The following is a 17,042-nucleotide window of genomic DNA, read 5'->3' as shown; positions in this document are numbered from 1 at the left end:
AAGGTAATCCACACTGCATTTAGCCTCAACTCTAGCTACAACACACCGTGATCCAAGCACTAATCGTTAAGGACAACACCACCTGTCTTTTAGCAAGGATACCTGGGATCTCTGTGTAGCAAAGGATGGGACAGTTCTGCAGGGAAGCTGTGATGCTGCTGTTCCCTGGCCACACACTTACGTGGAAGAACAGAACAGAGAAGGCTGGAAAAATCCAGTCAGAAGTTCAGTGAGCACCCAAATGTTATCCTGCTCAGCCTAGGTATTGCACACATCTGTATGTATGGCATGCCAAAACTATCAGCAATGCTGTGACCTTGCAAAACCTACAGTGAGAATTCCATATGGAATTACTCCTTCCATGATGCCAAATACTGTCATTTTTCATAATTGAGCTCAACAAAGCAGCCCAAAGGGTTAAAAGGCTGGGAAGGAAAAAGGGAGGACAGGAGAGATATTTCAGATCAAGCAGAATCCAAAAGGTCGAAGACAACTGAAAAGACCAACTTGAAAGTGATTCAACTCCCACTGTAACTCCCTTTTCGACCTAATCTGTGTATCCTTGAGTGCACATATACCCACAATTACACGAAAAGCTCTTCACGGGTTACAAGAATTGGTGTTGTTGATCTGTTTCATATGCACACACCCCACCATGCACACACAGTACTTCTGACTTTTTAGGATACACACTTTTGTTATCCACTAAAATGTGTTGGGGGCTGTTCACATTTTGTTGGCTTGCAGACATGCAAGAGATGCTACCTACACGGATCAACATGCTCCCAACACCCTCATAAACAAATTCCATCTTTGAAATTTTCCCATCTCATCAAAGGACTGAGCCAGTTCCTGATGTAGGAGGGTGTGGAAATAACACACAAAACACACCGTGTGCTAATTCTGGCTGTGAAGATGCTCCGATCAGGCATTTGCAAACCAGTCTATGTGAGGCCAGAGCCCTCACTGCTGCTTCCACGACCTGAGCACCACCATGCTGGCATGAGATGAGAGGAGGACAGTGATGAATCAGAGCCTGCAGTACACCAGCTCACGTTCTGTACCCAAAATGCCCACGTGGTGATGGCATCTCCTTCCTCGAGATAAAAGGCAGCTTCCCACACTGCTTCTGGCTCTGCTTGCACTCTCACCATTGCACCATTTCCTTCACCCATCAATCAATGAAGTCATCACTACATATGCATAGATTCAGAATGTGAAAAGAGAATGAATGGAAACATATGAACCATATTTATCAGCTGAAAACGTCTGAGGTCTTGTGTCCTCAAACCCACAAGTACCAGGAACAGAAGCCTTTCCAAACACCAGTGTTTTGGCTGGCAAAAATTACTATCAACCCTGTACTTTCCAGAACCTTATACATCTTTACAGGTTTGACACAATGTCTGTAGGTCCTAAATTAATCTCTACAATAAATATAAGGATAACTCTCATTTCATGGAATTTCTTTTTCAAGTAGGAGTTCATGGATCACAGGTACACTGGCTGTGAGATCTAACTAGACTTGGTTCCAACGCTATTTATAATTTAGTTCTAAAATCAAATTCTCATCGCTCTCGTGCACCATTGTTTTTCATACTGCCACCTAGGTTTGAAAATTTTCCTCAGAATTTATCACTAACAATTGAAAAATTGTCATTGCCTAGTCAAGCCAGGGCTCCTCACACTGCATTTTGGAGGAAGTGTATTCACAGCTGTAGATCCCACTGTTTTTCAGGAGCTACCCATTAAAAGCAATTGAGTTTCATGCCTGAACATAGGTTTCCTCAGGGTCCATCAGCTTTTTCCATCCAACAGGCCTCCTCCTACAGAGTTAAACTTCATATTGTGTCATTACAGGCAATGTAGACTAATGGTGTACATTCAAAACACACTGGCACCACAAAAGTTAGTTGAGTAAGAAGTCAATTAGCTCCAAAACAAATCAATAAAGTCCCGCATTAAAAGCAGCTGTTTGACCAGTTTTATGTACAACTATCGATTCCCTGTGGTTTTAGCATTAGTTCTCATTTGCAATTTTCTCAAAGCAAAAGCTCAGGCTCCCTTGCTGACTGGATTGACCAGCCAGCCTGGCTGTGTTAGCACTAGGGGTACCTGACTCATTTCTGCTGCCAACTTCCATCTCTCAGGCTGCAGCACTGAAATGCTTTTGTTTCATTCTCTACAACAATGCAAATACCCACATGCCTGTTTTCCCTCTTCCTCTGGAAAAGCTACAGGCATGAGTGTGAGTATCTTCTCTCATTTTGGAGCCATGCTGTGCAAAAGCAGAAGCACTGAGAAGAAAAGATACAGTGTGAATTCATGGGCAAGGGTGGAGAAACATGTGAGACAGCAGAATTCCCAAGCCTTCTCAGCCACCACAGAGGAATGGGTGAGTTTTGGAGGCTGTGATGCACAGTGTCTCTGAGCTATCTTTCCTGAAATCCCTCAGAAAGTTAATCACTATGATCTTAACAAGAGATGTTGTCTGTTATGATCAGGATCTCAATCTCTGCAGTTTCTCTGGAGGATGCTTGAATATCCCTCCTAAAGGAACTATATATACTCTTGAATGCCCAAGCTCTGACCAGGCTAACTGTGCCCACATATGGAAATATCCCAAGGAAAGCAACCGAATATTCCCTTTTCTGCAAGCTGGATCAGGTTGCACTGAGATCCTTTCAGAAATTTCTGTTCACGGGCCCTTAATCCAGCCCTTCTGAGCAGTCAGACCCATGGAGCTCAGCACAACTGCCCCAACAAAAGCACAAACAGACGAGATCACACCACAACGTTCTAGAGAAAAATGTGTTTATTTTTACCAAGTCCTAGAGTAATTTTCATGCTTAATGATAACAGGCTGAGCCAATTTGCCTAAGACTTGACAGTCAGCTCCAATAATTCAACCTTAATTAAACCTGAACGCATGTCAGTTCAGCTCGTCCCTTCACAGGAAATCTGACATTTGTAATGATTCATGTTTCAGCCATGCTATGGGAAGGCTGGATCACATCTGCCATTCTCCACCATGCAGAGCGCTACCCCTTTTCAGCATGCCAACTTTTGTTTATTTTCTAACCAAACACTTTGGACTTCTTCCATTGAGAGGTTTTCTTAAATGAACAGACAGTGAAACATGTCTTGATCTCATGGGGATGAATGATGACTGAGTGCAAGAGACAGGGAAGAAAGGGTTGAAACTGCTCTAACAAGAAAAATAATGATAACCTGGGATTAGTAATTCTTGCCTCCTCGACCAACTAATGTGTTCATTTGGAGTGTTGCAAAATGTTAACCTCCCTTTGTCTTGGGCACCCAACTCCAATTTAACCTGGTAAAGATTAAAACTTTTACCAATTTTGATAAACATAAGAGAGCTTTAGCTACTGCTGATGTAAATCTGCAGAAACCAGAGGTGAAGTTTACGGGAAACCCCAAAGTCAACTACAGTTGAGTTTGCTGTATAAAGTGTGTTTCAAAAGGAGTTACCTGAACCTGAAAGACCATCAGCCAAGATCCCATATGAAACTTCCTTGAATTCACCATCTGCGGTAGGAATAACCGTGCACTGCCCATCCCCAGGGCTGCACGGGGTGACATGCCTGCCAGTGTGTAACTACACGGCATTGCAGGCTAAACACAATACGGAAAGTCCCAGACACAAATTAAACCTTTCTGTTACAGGAATTTGCTTTCAAGCTGATTAAGAGTAGCTCAAGTGCAAGGGATTAAACATGTAAAGGCCGCTTTGAGAACTCCAATAAGCAGTTACTGTGTTATACAAACAGTACTTAGGGCAACATCAGTTCCAGCCCTGCCTCTTGCTCTTTGCAAGCTGCTGGTTGCTGCTGAAAGGAGACTGTCAACACATGTACAATGTGATTGGAAATAATCTAATCTTGCTTGCACGCCTTTCCTTTGTCTCTTGAAAAAAAGAAAAGTGGAGTCATTCAGATGTCTTTCTGCAGTCTCCCTCGCTGCATTCAAACAGCAAGGGTGATGGGGTGATGTGAGAAAGAAATTCCTCTCCTACATCCATCAATGACATCTTTACCAATGGCAATTTCCCAAGAAACACAACCACCACCATCTGCAGCCCATCCGTCCGCCCATACACATCCTTGAAAACAGACATAGGCCAGGCTGGCTATGATGAACCCTGCTCCACAGCATAATTCCAGCAAGAAACACTGCAAAAGCATCACCACAGCATTCACGTAGCAAGAAGCTGAGTATTTCAGAGTGGGTTGATGAGCCCCAGTTTGAAGCATCAGCAAGGAGAATGAGTAAAGAAGAGCATGACTTCAGAGCAGTAGGCTAAAACAAAAAAAATAACTAAAGGAGTATATTCAATGAATGTCAGTAAATAATTTGTGGTTTTTTAAATTTTATTTTAAAGTGAACTTTTAGACTGCTGCATAACATATTGTGGATATGCAACTTATAAGCACAAGAGAGAATAAAGCAGTTTGCACTGGCAAGGATAGCACTGACAGTGGTAGAGTACTTACAAGTAGAAATCAATATTAAAGTGCTAATTCTTTATCCCTGGCTGGTGTTTGCTTTTATATGGATGGCTTTTTCATTGCATTTTAGGTGGGTAGCGCTACTTAAGACATTAGGCAATCAGGCTGGTTTGTAAAGGTAAGGCAAGCAGGGATACAATACAGAAGCTTCACAACATATGGGGCACAGAGTTCCTCCACCTATTTTAATGCAAATCAGCTCAAAGTAAGACATAAAGACTTGGGACTTCCACATAAAACTACTGTCTGGAAGGGTCCGTGTAAATTGAAGGATTTTTAACATTCCTGAGAAGAAAAGGCCAAGTTTCCATCATGATAGCACATTAGGCTGCATCAAAACAACGTTCTCCTGCGAGAGGGGCTCCTCTGAGCATCACAGGCTTCTGGTGGATTTTCCACAAATAACTACAGTGCTTTCTCACAGAGGAAAGTGAGCTGAGTGCGAGCACAAACCCTCACGCCTGGCTCTGAACCCACACTGCTGAGCGCAGCCGCCGCGTGCCAAGGAGTCAGTCTTTGTTCCCAGCACTGCTCCCCCAGCCCAGCCCTGAGACCAAGTGCTGCCGTGGCTTCCAGGGGGAAGCTCCTTCCCAGCCCGGTCTGGATTCGGCTCCTATCACTCAGTTCATTTGTACAGAGCTGTCTGTCAAGTCACATCGCCTTGCCGCAATCTGAAACACCCTCCGAACAGCTGCCACTATCAATTACTCTCCCAGACAGCCCTGACTATCAGGAAGAGAACTGGAGCGAGCACTTGCCAGTTTTAATAAACTGTGTTGCCCAAGTCATTTAACCTGCTAGATTGCTGTATGCTGGGGCTGTAACAAGCCTTCAGCTTTTCAACCTAGAAGAAAGCAACAGTGGCAAAAAGCTGTCAGCTTGGTCCTCAGAATTAACTTCCAAGGGTGTCTTCCCCCCCGCTCCCTACCGAAGGGCCCAAGTTTAAAAGTGAAATATCTTCAAGTCATTTTCATAATGTCATGACACAGAAAGCAGCTCATGTTTTTAACACAGAGCCAGCAACTCCCGAGAGCGAAGGGCTGACATGCTCCAGGATTTTCACATTAGGAGCACACCTGAACTAGAGAGCTCCTCTCTCCTCTTACACCTCCTGCAGACACTCCAGCTCTGGCCATGTAGTGGTCACCACCAGCAACCACTTGGTTGCTGGTGGTGACCAACCTTGGTGCAGCCAAGTGCTCCAGGATGCCCTGACCACCTTGAGGGCTCTGCACCCCCACTCTCAGAACAGTTACATCTTCTCCCCTAATTGAAAACTCAAGCATGACAAATTTACATTTACTTCGGTACTTTCAGGATTGGCAGGAGAGATCTCTTAAAGAAACCCTTATTCAAAATTAAAACACTTCCATCCAGATCAGTGTTTTCAGTCTGTGGTTCATGTATATACTGAGATATCTGTGAATGCTGATAAAAAAGAAAAGGTCTATCATCATTAGGATTTACTCAACACAGGAATCTGCACGTCTACCAGAAAGTTTACTGAACTCTGCAAATCAAAAAGAAGATTCAAACCCACTATGCTAAATGTTTTCCTCAGCCAGCTCTGTCGATAAGAGCCTTTGTTGTCACAGCTTGCAGCACAGAAAGGTTTCACCCCCTCCCCCAGAGACTGAGAGCCACAGCATTAAGACCTATGGACTTGACGCCGATTTGCTGCTTTATGGTTCTTTAATGGGATGTTTTATTCCTAGAGATTTGGGAGCTTTCCATGCTCTATCGAGGCATGTTAGCTGTAAGCATGCATGATGACACACCAAAGCTGCAGGAGCTGAATGAAAATGGGTGCCAAACACAAGGATTGGGGCCACAGCATAAAGAAGAAGGATCACCATTCAAATCCCCCCAAAGTAAGTCACACTGCATTTTCCTAGCAATGCTGCTTCTGGCAACGTCTCAAGGCAAAGCTGAAACTGGATTTGCAGCTAAAGCACCTACTGTGGATGCTGGCGTTGTAATGAGATTGAAAGTTTCATACAGGCTTTTTAATCTAGGGCTATAATGGTGGATCAAATGGGTTAAATCTCTTCAGCACTGCTCCTAAGCAGATGCCAAATGCCTACAAACCAGTGACGTAGGAGCCACTCTATTTCCCTGGCCATAAAACATTACTAAAGCTTCCTGTCGTTACTTACTAAAGGTGTGTTTGTCTTGTTTTGTTCTGGGTTTTTATGAGTGATGGCATATATTGTACACCTAATCTGAGTGACAGACAAGCAACAAGGTAAACATGTTATTTAGAAAGACACCCCCAACATGAAAGCAAGCAAGCACACATCCTCAGCTCCAGATGGAAGCTTTTAAACAGCCAAAACTGCTATATACCAAGGAATCCTACGATTTTAATTAGGCAAACAAGGGCAAATAATAAGTCATCAACTACTACATTACAGGAGAAAATGTACTACTTTTGCTGTTTGAAATCCGTATCGATTCCCATCTAGCCTGCGAGTGAGTTATTAATCACTCCAATTAAATCATGAACACAGGTCTTTATGCTGAAATTGAACCCCCACCAATAGATCGATAACTCAAACCTCCAAGAGCAATTACTGCTCAGCATAATAGAGCAGCTTGTTACAGAGAGCTCCGTGCAGACCATGATTCTGTCATATCCTTCACAGGCAGTGCAAACAAAGTGGGGAAAAAAAAGAGATTTTATAACTATTATTTTCAAAATAAACAGACATCTGCTTAGAGTTACCTAATCTCTCTCACATCAGAGAGGCAGATCTGCCAAGGTCACATTGGAGACATGATTACATTTTTTCACAATTTGTTATTCTAGCAAAGCCCTGATAAGATTGAACTATTGAAGTTCACACTCTGGTTTAATTTCAAGAGGTTAAATGCCAAATCCTTTTCTTATTGCTACAAGGAAGGGATCTGCCAGGCTGCATAATACCCTGTGTGGGCTAAGACAACAATTTTGTTTCATCTGCACAGTCTTATGAAGGTTTTGATTTTTTTTTAAAAAATGACATCAGAGAACTCCAAACTCCCAAAGAATGATTTGAAGTAAAATCAGTAAGTGAGACTGCTCTGGAGGAGCACGAATGACCTTTCAGACCTTCCAGCCTGGAGAAGTTAAGTCAGCAGCTGGCTGAGAAAGCACACTTGCTAACCAAAACCAGAAAAAGGCAAGAAAGAACATTCTGAAACACCAGATCATCTCTGCTGGGAACAGGAGATGATTGTCCTAACCAGACAAGCGTATGCAGGGTCACAGAAATTCCCATCTCTGCCTTGGAAGACAACTGATGCTTGTCCTGATGCGAGGAAAAGAGGAACCATCCACACTCAGGCTCCTGAGTGCCGCTGCACCACTTAGCTCCCTGTCCTTTCCAGGTGAGAGCCGTTTTCCTGCACACATCCTTGCTCCTGATAGGCTGGCCCCTTCAAGCAGGCCCCTGAGCACCATCCATCATCCCTCATTAGGGAAGCCATTGGCAGCGAATTAAGTGGTGATGGACCCACACCACGAAGCTAATCAAGATGAGCTCATACCTTAGCCTTCAGCCTAGGGCACTGGCTCCTGTCTGCAATGGGTGTCACATTACTGCTGCTTCCCCTTGCTGCTCACTGTTAGATATGTTGAAACAACCTTGGCCAAGGCTCAGCATACACATGGAAAAACGACATCAGATCAGGCAATGCAAGAGAAGAAACACGTAAGGGAAAGAAACCTCTTCCATTTTCACCCCTTCCTGAGTCTACAGATAAGGATACAAAGAACCATGTCTCTCCACTAAATCAACCACTGAGCACTACTTAGAGCAGACAATTGCTTCTAACAGTGTGTGGGACCCCCTTTCCCCAGGACTCCTGGGCCAAGCTGCTCATGTTCTGTTAGGTTCCTAACTGACACCATTCAAAAACACTGAGCTTCAGTGTTGTACAACAAAAGGTTCTAGGTTTGCTTGAAACCAGCTGTGATGGACCTGGCCTCCTTGGTGCCAGGTGTAAAGCAGGAAAGGCCTTCAGCTAATGTCAGCAAGAGTGAAGAGCATTTCAGCCAAAGGCTGGTACAGGTTTTGCCAGAGGCAGACCCTGTTTCATGGGAATACAGTTGCATCGAGCTGGCTGTGCAGCCCAGGAAGACAGCAAACATTTTCTACAGGACCAGGCAGGAGGGATATGCAGGGAACACACTGCAGAGTGAACCTCTGGCTCTGGTATAGAGGACCATTCACCTGCAGAGCTGTGCTAAATCTGAACAGACACAAAACCTGCCTATTCCCCACATGCTTTGTGCCTACCAGACCCACTATTTCAGCACAGCATTCTTCATTTAGGAGGCTCTGTGCTAAATTCTGCCATTGAAATTTTCAGACAGAGGTAATAATTTCTAATGCATTAAATTCTGCAGTGGTCTTTGCTAGATTACAGACTGCAGAAGACTTAGTGAGTGCAGTGTGTACAGTCAGTATGTAAAGTGTCAAAGCTCCTTTTCTGGCCCAGGGAAGTCAGAACTGAAAGACACAAAAGGGTAGCAAACAGATCTGTTTAGAAATGATCTCATTAACCTGACTAAGGTCCATACCTGATGTTACGGCTGGAGTTGTGAGAATGGAAAGCTAAGGTGACACAGTCTCAGCTAAACAGGAACTGAAAGGAGTGACTGACCATGCACAAATTAGCAAAATCTCATCCTGTTTATTTGTTATGTCCAGCTCTCACACTTCAGTAACTGCTGTCACATTAGCCTTAATGTGCTTCTAATTTGGGAAAACAACACTTCGAGTTTCAGTGTCTGACATGTAGGGCCAGTGCTTTCCAACCAGCAGCTCCCCATACCCTGCAGTCTCCCGCTGCCCTCCCTCCCCATTCCCAGGCACAAGGATGCACCTTCCAGGTAGATCCTTCTGCTGGATTTAGGAGCAGCATGTTACTACTCTAAACCAACATGTTTAGCTGCTACCAAATTGCCTCCATTTTGCTGGCAGTTGTGCAACAGCACCTCTTTCCACTAACTTGGTTGAAAATCTAGGGTCAAAATGAAGAGAAACTGGAAGAATCTTCCTGCAACCTCAGGAGCAATAAGGTCACCCACCTCACTCCTGTCTGCATGGTCAAAATGCAGCTCCAGAGCTGCTGGAACGATGTTTTAAGAAAAAAATTGAAATATTGAAATTAACAGACTGAATACATTCAACAACATTTCAAGTTGCATCATAGATAATTAAAATATTTAAGGGACAAGCTGCAAGTTGTTAATCAGGCAACATTTACTTGAATGGTGTGTGCCCTTTGGATTTGGTCCCTATGGCAACCAAATATTCACTCCAAAAGGATGCGCTGGAAGAAGCATGTCAGGAGCTGCCTCAACATTTTAATTCACAGAGTGAGCAGTGAATAAATACAGCTACTGACAGCACAGCACAGGCAAAAAAGGTTCATAAGCAGCATCAGGAAGTCACAGATGGCCTTTTGCTTTTTAAGATTGAGAAAGTTCACTCTTCCTTTAAACACACCCACTGTAAAGATCAAGAAAACTGGACTGTGTTGCACATGAATCAGATGTATTAGCTACTGAAAACAAAAGTTCTACAACAGAGGAGCTTTTCTTCAGTTCTCGATCCCTGATTATTTGTGATTCCACTCCCCATGTTGGAAGATATTAAATCTTCAGAAAAATCTCTTCCGTCTCACCTGGTTCAACAGGAACCAAATTTTGAGAATCCAAGAGCATGTGATGGATGGTTTTGCAGCATGCTTGAGAAGAAAAATGTGAGGGATGATTGACTTTTCCTTCTAAACAGGAAGAGTGGCTTGGTATGCAATAAGGAAAAGAAAAGAACACTTCACTGCCCTGCAGAAGGCAAACTCCTTCAGCATGACCTCAGTGTGTGAAGTGCAGCTGCGAAGCTCTTTCCAGCTTTCTCCTTTGATGAAGTGTGAATTCTTCAATGGGCAGTAGAAATTTTGGAAATACTTTAGTGCTGGATATGCTGGAGGATAATGTACGATCTGACATCTAGTAAGACCTAACAGAGGAACATTGTGGTGTTCACGGCAATGGAATCACACCCTATTAATGAAAAGGTACTCTTGAATCTCTTCTTGTGTGAGGGTTTATGGCTATGGAAAAAGATCTTACAAGGCTGGAGGGTGCAAGAGCCTGGAACAGTAACTCAGGACTGGCAAACCCAAATACTTGCTCTACACTCCTCTTCCCGTTGGTTCTTTGGAGTCCCTGTACATCACTGCAGAGGTTCTGCAATGACCATCAGGCACAAGCATAACAATTTCTATAAAGCTGCTGGATAGAATCTGCTTCAGGCTGTCAAGGCCATGGAAGACTCCTGTGAACCTGACATGCATGAGACGACTCACTGTGGTGAGGGACAGTCACTCAGAGCAGTATTCACTGCCCTACTAACAGATGTATTTGGCTTTCTTGGTGCCAGGGGTGTGCAGGGAGCCCGAGCAGCACACAGCTCTGTCCTCTCCCACTTCCCAGGCAGAGACACAACTCTCACAATTCCCTGAGCTGGAATTGGGCAGGCACTGCTGCAGTGCTAACCTCCATCTCGGGCAACAAACAAGTACAGACTCAGACCTCTGTAAGGATAATCACAAGAATGGTCTCATATGAAGCTGCTGTGTATGTTTCAGTACTGAGTCAAAGAAGAGAGGCAAGTATCTGGGCTTAGCCTGCAGATACTTTTCCAAGACAGTAATTGCTGCGTAATTCATATTCTTGTTTTCACATGTTTACCATGTGTACCAACAACCCCATTGAATTCACTCTAAGTTTTTCCTTCAAGTCTTCTCCATGTCACAGTTTTTCCAAACTCCAGAAACACAAACAAGCAGAAGTCCAGTGCTAAGCAGCAACTTGAGTTTGGCAAATTCCTGTAATCCCAATTCTTGCACATCAGGAGGGGAAAGTGGGGTCCAAGCTAATTCCTGAGAGTTTTCACTCCGCACGAGGACAGCAGACAACATCTTTCACTCATTATATCTGTATTTCCAAGCAAGCAGTTCTCTGTGAAGTCAGAATTGAGCCTTTGTCTCTCTACCCAAAGCCACCTGCTCCCTATCAGCTCCAGATCCCACAGGCTGGAGGAGTGCTACCCTCTACGTGAGGGAAGGTTTGGAAATGTGAGTATTTGCAACTGATAGGAAATCTCAGCACAGTAAGAAGCAAAACCAGAGGCTCACAGAGAAATGGTACCGATGATGCAGGTCCTCAACTCAGCCCTTCAGCAATGGTTTGAGGCACCTCTGCTCACATTTAATTAACTGGAGATGACATACTAGATCCTTCCTGGGAGGGGAAATGCATTTGTTCTAACAGATCCCAAACGGTTAATCCATCCAAAGATTACAAATGAAATACCTCATCTCTCAAGGGGCAGAATCCAAGTTCTCGTGCCACTGGTTTTGGTTTTGAGGACACAATATGGTTTTGGTTTTGAGGACAACACTCCAAACTGCCAGCGGTTAGTTTCAGGGAACCACCTCCTCCCACATTAACATATTCATTTGCAAAATCTATCACATATGTTGCGTGCAAACTGGCTGAGAGTTGATTCAGCTCTGACAGCATGAAAGCCTCTAGCCCAAATATCTGAAAGTAATAAAATCCACACCATCCTCCTGACTCCTCACTCTAACAGTCAAGTGACCTATATTTGTTTTGCACTGTCAATAGTGGGAAACCTACACAGATACATAACCACAACTACAGATAAAATGAAGGGGCAGCAGTTTCTAACATGACTCCATTTTAGCTTCCTCCTCCCTTGGCTTGAAGTAAGGATGCTAAACACAAATATAGCATTTTGTCTGTCCACTAATTTCCTGCTGTAACAAGGAGAGAAATGGTAAGCCCTGGCCACCCCTCAGGTACAACTGTAACAAGGACCCCAGATGAAGCTAGAGAACCAAGGGCCCTTATTCCTGAGTGACCCAGGACTGGGACACCTCATTGTGTAAGACAGCAGACATGTCCAGCTGGGCTGGTGAGTCTGTAACACCCCAAAGCATCCTCATCCCTCTGCCCAACCTTATTACTTTTCTAGCCACATCTGTTTTGGTTGTCCTGGGTATCTATCCAAATCAGAGCAGCATCTCGTCATCTTCCAGAGGCATGTGCTTGTTCCCAGAAGACAGGAAACAACAGCACTGGTCCATGCTAGGGTTGTGGACCTCACAGTGGGATGTCACAAGAAAACACAAGCAATAGTGTTTTTGTTACAGGCTATGCTCATGGCTAATGGCAATGACTGGGCTATCACACCCTACCTTATGGTCACCCCACAAACATTAGGCCAGGAGGGACAGAGCACCCATTATTTAGTACATAGGGATGAGAAGACAAGGAAAATGATGGAATAATCTCTTGCAGCCAATTGGTATTCCTGTGTTTCTGAAAAGGTTCTCCCCAGCCCTTTGTTTTGCAGGCAGGCTGGCTCTGAGCTGGGCTGTTCCCACAGAGCTCTCACTCCGCCGGAGGCTTGGAATACCTGCTCTTAATGAGTACGTTTCTTCCCATTAATTCATTAAAACCAGAGCCAGATTCCCCTTGCACTTGATGCTGCACATTTCTGAAAAATCCTGGTGTCTTTTAAGACCAAACACAACCAAGAGTGGCAGGAAGGAAGCAAAGATATTCCCCATCATGAAAGGAGGAAAAAGGCACTGAGGGAGCAGTCAGCCTTTCTGATGCCACACCACATCTCTGGGGACTAAAGCTTTGCTGCACCCACAAGATAAATCCACCTTCTCCCCTTGTTCCCACAGCAGCACAGAACAACTCCCCAGTTACCAGCGCTGGATGCCAGTAAAGGTCTCTGTTTCCTTCCTCGTGTAAGGCATTTCCCTCCCCTTCGTTTTATAAATTACCAGAACAGACATTTAAATGTTCAAGAGTAATCTGAACAGAGTATTCATGCCTTGGGCATTTTCATGCTCTACAAGGAGAGAAACAAAAGGGCCTCATTTAATACCTCCCTACAGCTTTCCCTGTTCCTGCTCTTCCCTTGTGAATCTCCAAAGGCAAACTCTCAGTGGTTCAAGGCTGTTGCAATACCCTATCCCTCCCTTTTCCCTTTTAAAGATGAGCTTCTAAAGCAAATCTTGCTGGCTGACTGGAACAGGTGGTAGGAATCCTTTAAAGGAGAGAAAAATCATTTGTAAGTGATAAAAAGAGAAGAAAATTCAGATTCCTGTGGTTTTACTAAGATCCCATGGGACTAACTCGGACAGCAGGCACATCTGCCTGCATACTTTGGTGCCCCCCCCGGTACTCCAGCACTGGAGCTGCTGGACAGGGAGGATGAGTGGTCTCCCCGTACCTGAACCCACTGCCATGTGAGATGCCAAGGAGCAGGGTGGCTCTGTCTGCCTTATGAGGGATTTTAGGAATGCTCTATCAGTTTCAGAGCCTGATGGGCCAGGCTAAGGGCTGAGCCTGTCTTCTGCCCTGGATTTTGAGATCTATCTTTACAAAACCAGCACAAGCCTCTATCCTTTTCAACACACAGAAACCATCCAATGTTTGAACAAAGTTTTGTGCTAGATCAAAAAGCCAAACCTGCAAAACTGTCCTTAGGGCTTTGCTTTGATTCCTTAGCAAAACTCTCCCCTACAGTAACTTTCTGATCCTCAGCCTTGGAGAGAAACATCACAATATACTGAGGCGAACAATATACCTTAATCTCTTGCCTTAGCCTTGACAGGTAAAGACATCTGACTTGGAAAGGACCCCCAGGGCATGCTTGGCAGAGGCTGGGCCTGCTGAGCAGCACTTGGAGACAACAGCTACCCTGGAAAGAACTGCAGCCCCGGGACAGCAGCTTGCTCCCCACCTCCCCTCTCCAGCCGTGCTGTCCGCCTTTCTTCTTCCCTTATTGTCAAAACTGATGAAGGGAGAGGCGACAAGCTGGAAAGTCATGGCCAAGACTTGAGAGCGAGAATTCAAAGCACCCCTGCTGTGCTCCAAAGTGCTGTTATGGCTGTTCCCTGTGCAGGGATTTAGGATGTGGTCTCCAATCCAGCTACAAGCAGAGGAATAGATTGCTTTCTGCACAGAACTCAGGTACTGCTCCTTTCCTGTATTCATTGGCAAGCACAAGGTACAGAAACATCCATAACTAAGGGCAAATGCTGGAATGCAAGTTTATCTGGATGTGATCTATGGAACACTTTGCTATGATGTGGCCAATGCAGTTGTTTGCTCAAGAATTAAAAGGAAGGGACATTTCTTCCTATGGAGGAGGATCAGGAAATTAAACCTGGACTTGACTCAGATCTTCCTCCTTTCTCATATGGGTTCCTCTCCACAAAGAGGGGGTGGCAGTGGGCTTGAATATTCTCCAAATGTGATTTCCCTTTCCTCCACAAGAAATTTATAGAGAAAAAGGCCTGAAGTCCCTCCAGTCTTCTACAGATATGCTGCATTCTAAAGCTCTGGGCTTCTCTCCATTTCTTTGATTCTCCAGATCAGTTCTGCCTGTTCACAACCTGCACTGAAGTCATGTCAAGATTCATGTGTCCAGCCCTTCCCCTGCACACAGCCGGTCATGTCTCCATGTATGTCTCCATGCTCTCCACTGACCAGATTTTCAGCAGCAGTCCCACAGCAGTGCCAGAAAGTCTATTTAGTTTGTAAGCCCACAAAAATCTGACACACACCTTTACAGAGTCTGGAACACCACTGCAGTATTTACATCCCTTCCAAAGAACCACAGGAACATTTATCACTGTATGGTCACGCTCTACTTGTCACATACCAGCACTGGCATCCTGGAGAGGATTGTATCACAAACAAGCGTCCACCTCAAGTACCTTTGGGGTATTCAGCATGTTGTGGCTTTGCTGAATTGGTTTCTGACCAGAAAAGAGAACACTTTCTTCAATCACTCTGTAGAAATGTTTCCCTTACGGGCAAACTTCGGAAATATTCACCACCCAATACTGAGGTTGGTTTTTCTAAGAGCTAGGGATTGTAAAGTAGTCCCATGTTTAAACAAGAGGCCATTATCCACCAGCTCCAGGTTTCAGTGCAAGCTTCTAAGCAAAGTGCAATTTGAAAACAGAGCTGTTATAGCACTAGCAGTAATTTAGAGTAGTTTAAGTTTCTGTTTTACTGATTTTTCTGGCTAAGATTCATAGGGCTATCAAATTGGCATCTGGATATCTTGTTGAGGGGCATAAAGTCAATAATCTAACAGGCCCATTTCCCTTCTCTTTACTGCTGCGATTGTGTGACTTCATTGATACTGAGACCTGAAGGCAAAGGACACAAGGCCAATGTCCTATGGCACATGCCAAGCCCCCGTTCTCTGTCTCATATAGCAGTCAAACAGGTGAGATTTGAGACAACAATCAGAGGAAATATTTCTGCTCAAGATGCCAAAACATCAAAGGCTTAACACTACCTTATTGGTTCCCACCACAGTTATAGGAAGTGAGATTTTTCAAAGGCATGAAGTCAGCAGAAGATTGAGAGTTTGACCCAAACCTTTAAAACCTTTGTAATCACACAGTTCACCTACACCATAACCTGGAAACTTTTCAGGACCACCAACAGTAGCAAATAACAACATCTGTAGTTCAAGTAAATGTGCTCTATGAGCTCTTTGCAGAGAAATCTGCTTTACCCAATACCAACCTCCTCAGTCTCTCCAGCTTCATCTACCCAATGCGGTGAGAAGAGAAACTCCTCCGCACCCCTCCTTCCTCTTCCCTCTTCTCCACCTCCAGACAGCACACCATTTTTAGCATCGGTCTGTGCTGCCCACAGTGCTCCACATCATCAGACTGGTCAAACCCACAGATGGAAGGAAGGATGCCTTTCCAAGCCCACCTCTGGAAAGACGCAGCTGTGGTAGGAAAAGCCCTGCAAGCTCCCCTCATTCCCTTTGAAACCCGAGGAGAACAGATGAGCAGCACATTTGAAATTAATTACAGCAAAACCTACTGCATTGTTCTCTCCTCCCCTTCCTCTTCCCCTGACTCCCTCACTGCAAAGCTTTCACTGAAACCTCTGTTTTCCTAAAGTTGCCAGGGACAAAATAGCACAGCTGAGACATTCACAGAAGTCAAAGAAAGTGCAGGCCCAGGTTAGTGCACAGGGGTACAATAGTTCCTTAAGAGCGAGCGTCTCCCCCGCCACCCCCCTCCTCCCAAACCTTCCGTCTCTAATGAACCTTTGGTGTCTGTCCACAAAAAACAAACATCAATCAGGCAACAGGCTGTTCCTTTTCCCCTGTTGCTAGTCTGAAATAACAGTCATCCCCCGCTGGGCTGGGAACGCCACTTCCCTCTCCAGCACACATACGGGATAATAAGGGGGAGGCGAAGGAGGGAGGAAAACCCGCTCTGAGGTGCCAGAATACACAGCGAGCCATGCCTTTTAGAGCCAGAGAAAACTTGGGAACACAACAGCTTTTGATTCCTCCTGCCCCACTGGGTACGTTAATTATTTAATAGTTGGCTTGTGAATTGGTGGTGGTGGTGGTAGGAACAGGGTGGAAGGGA

The sequence above is a fragment of the Acanthisitta chloris genome, unplaced genomic scaffold, assembly GCF_000695815.1.
Source record: "Acanthisitta chloris isolate BGI_N310 unplaced genomic scaffold, ASM69581v1 scaffold43171, whole genome shotgun sequence".
In the NCBI taxonomy this organism is placed as follows: Eukaryota; Metazoa; Chordata; class Aves; order Passeriformes; family Acanthisittidae; genus Acanthisitta; species Acanthisitta chloris.
This window is presented reverse-complemented; position numbering follows the sequence as displayed.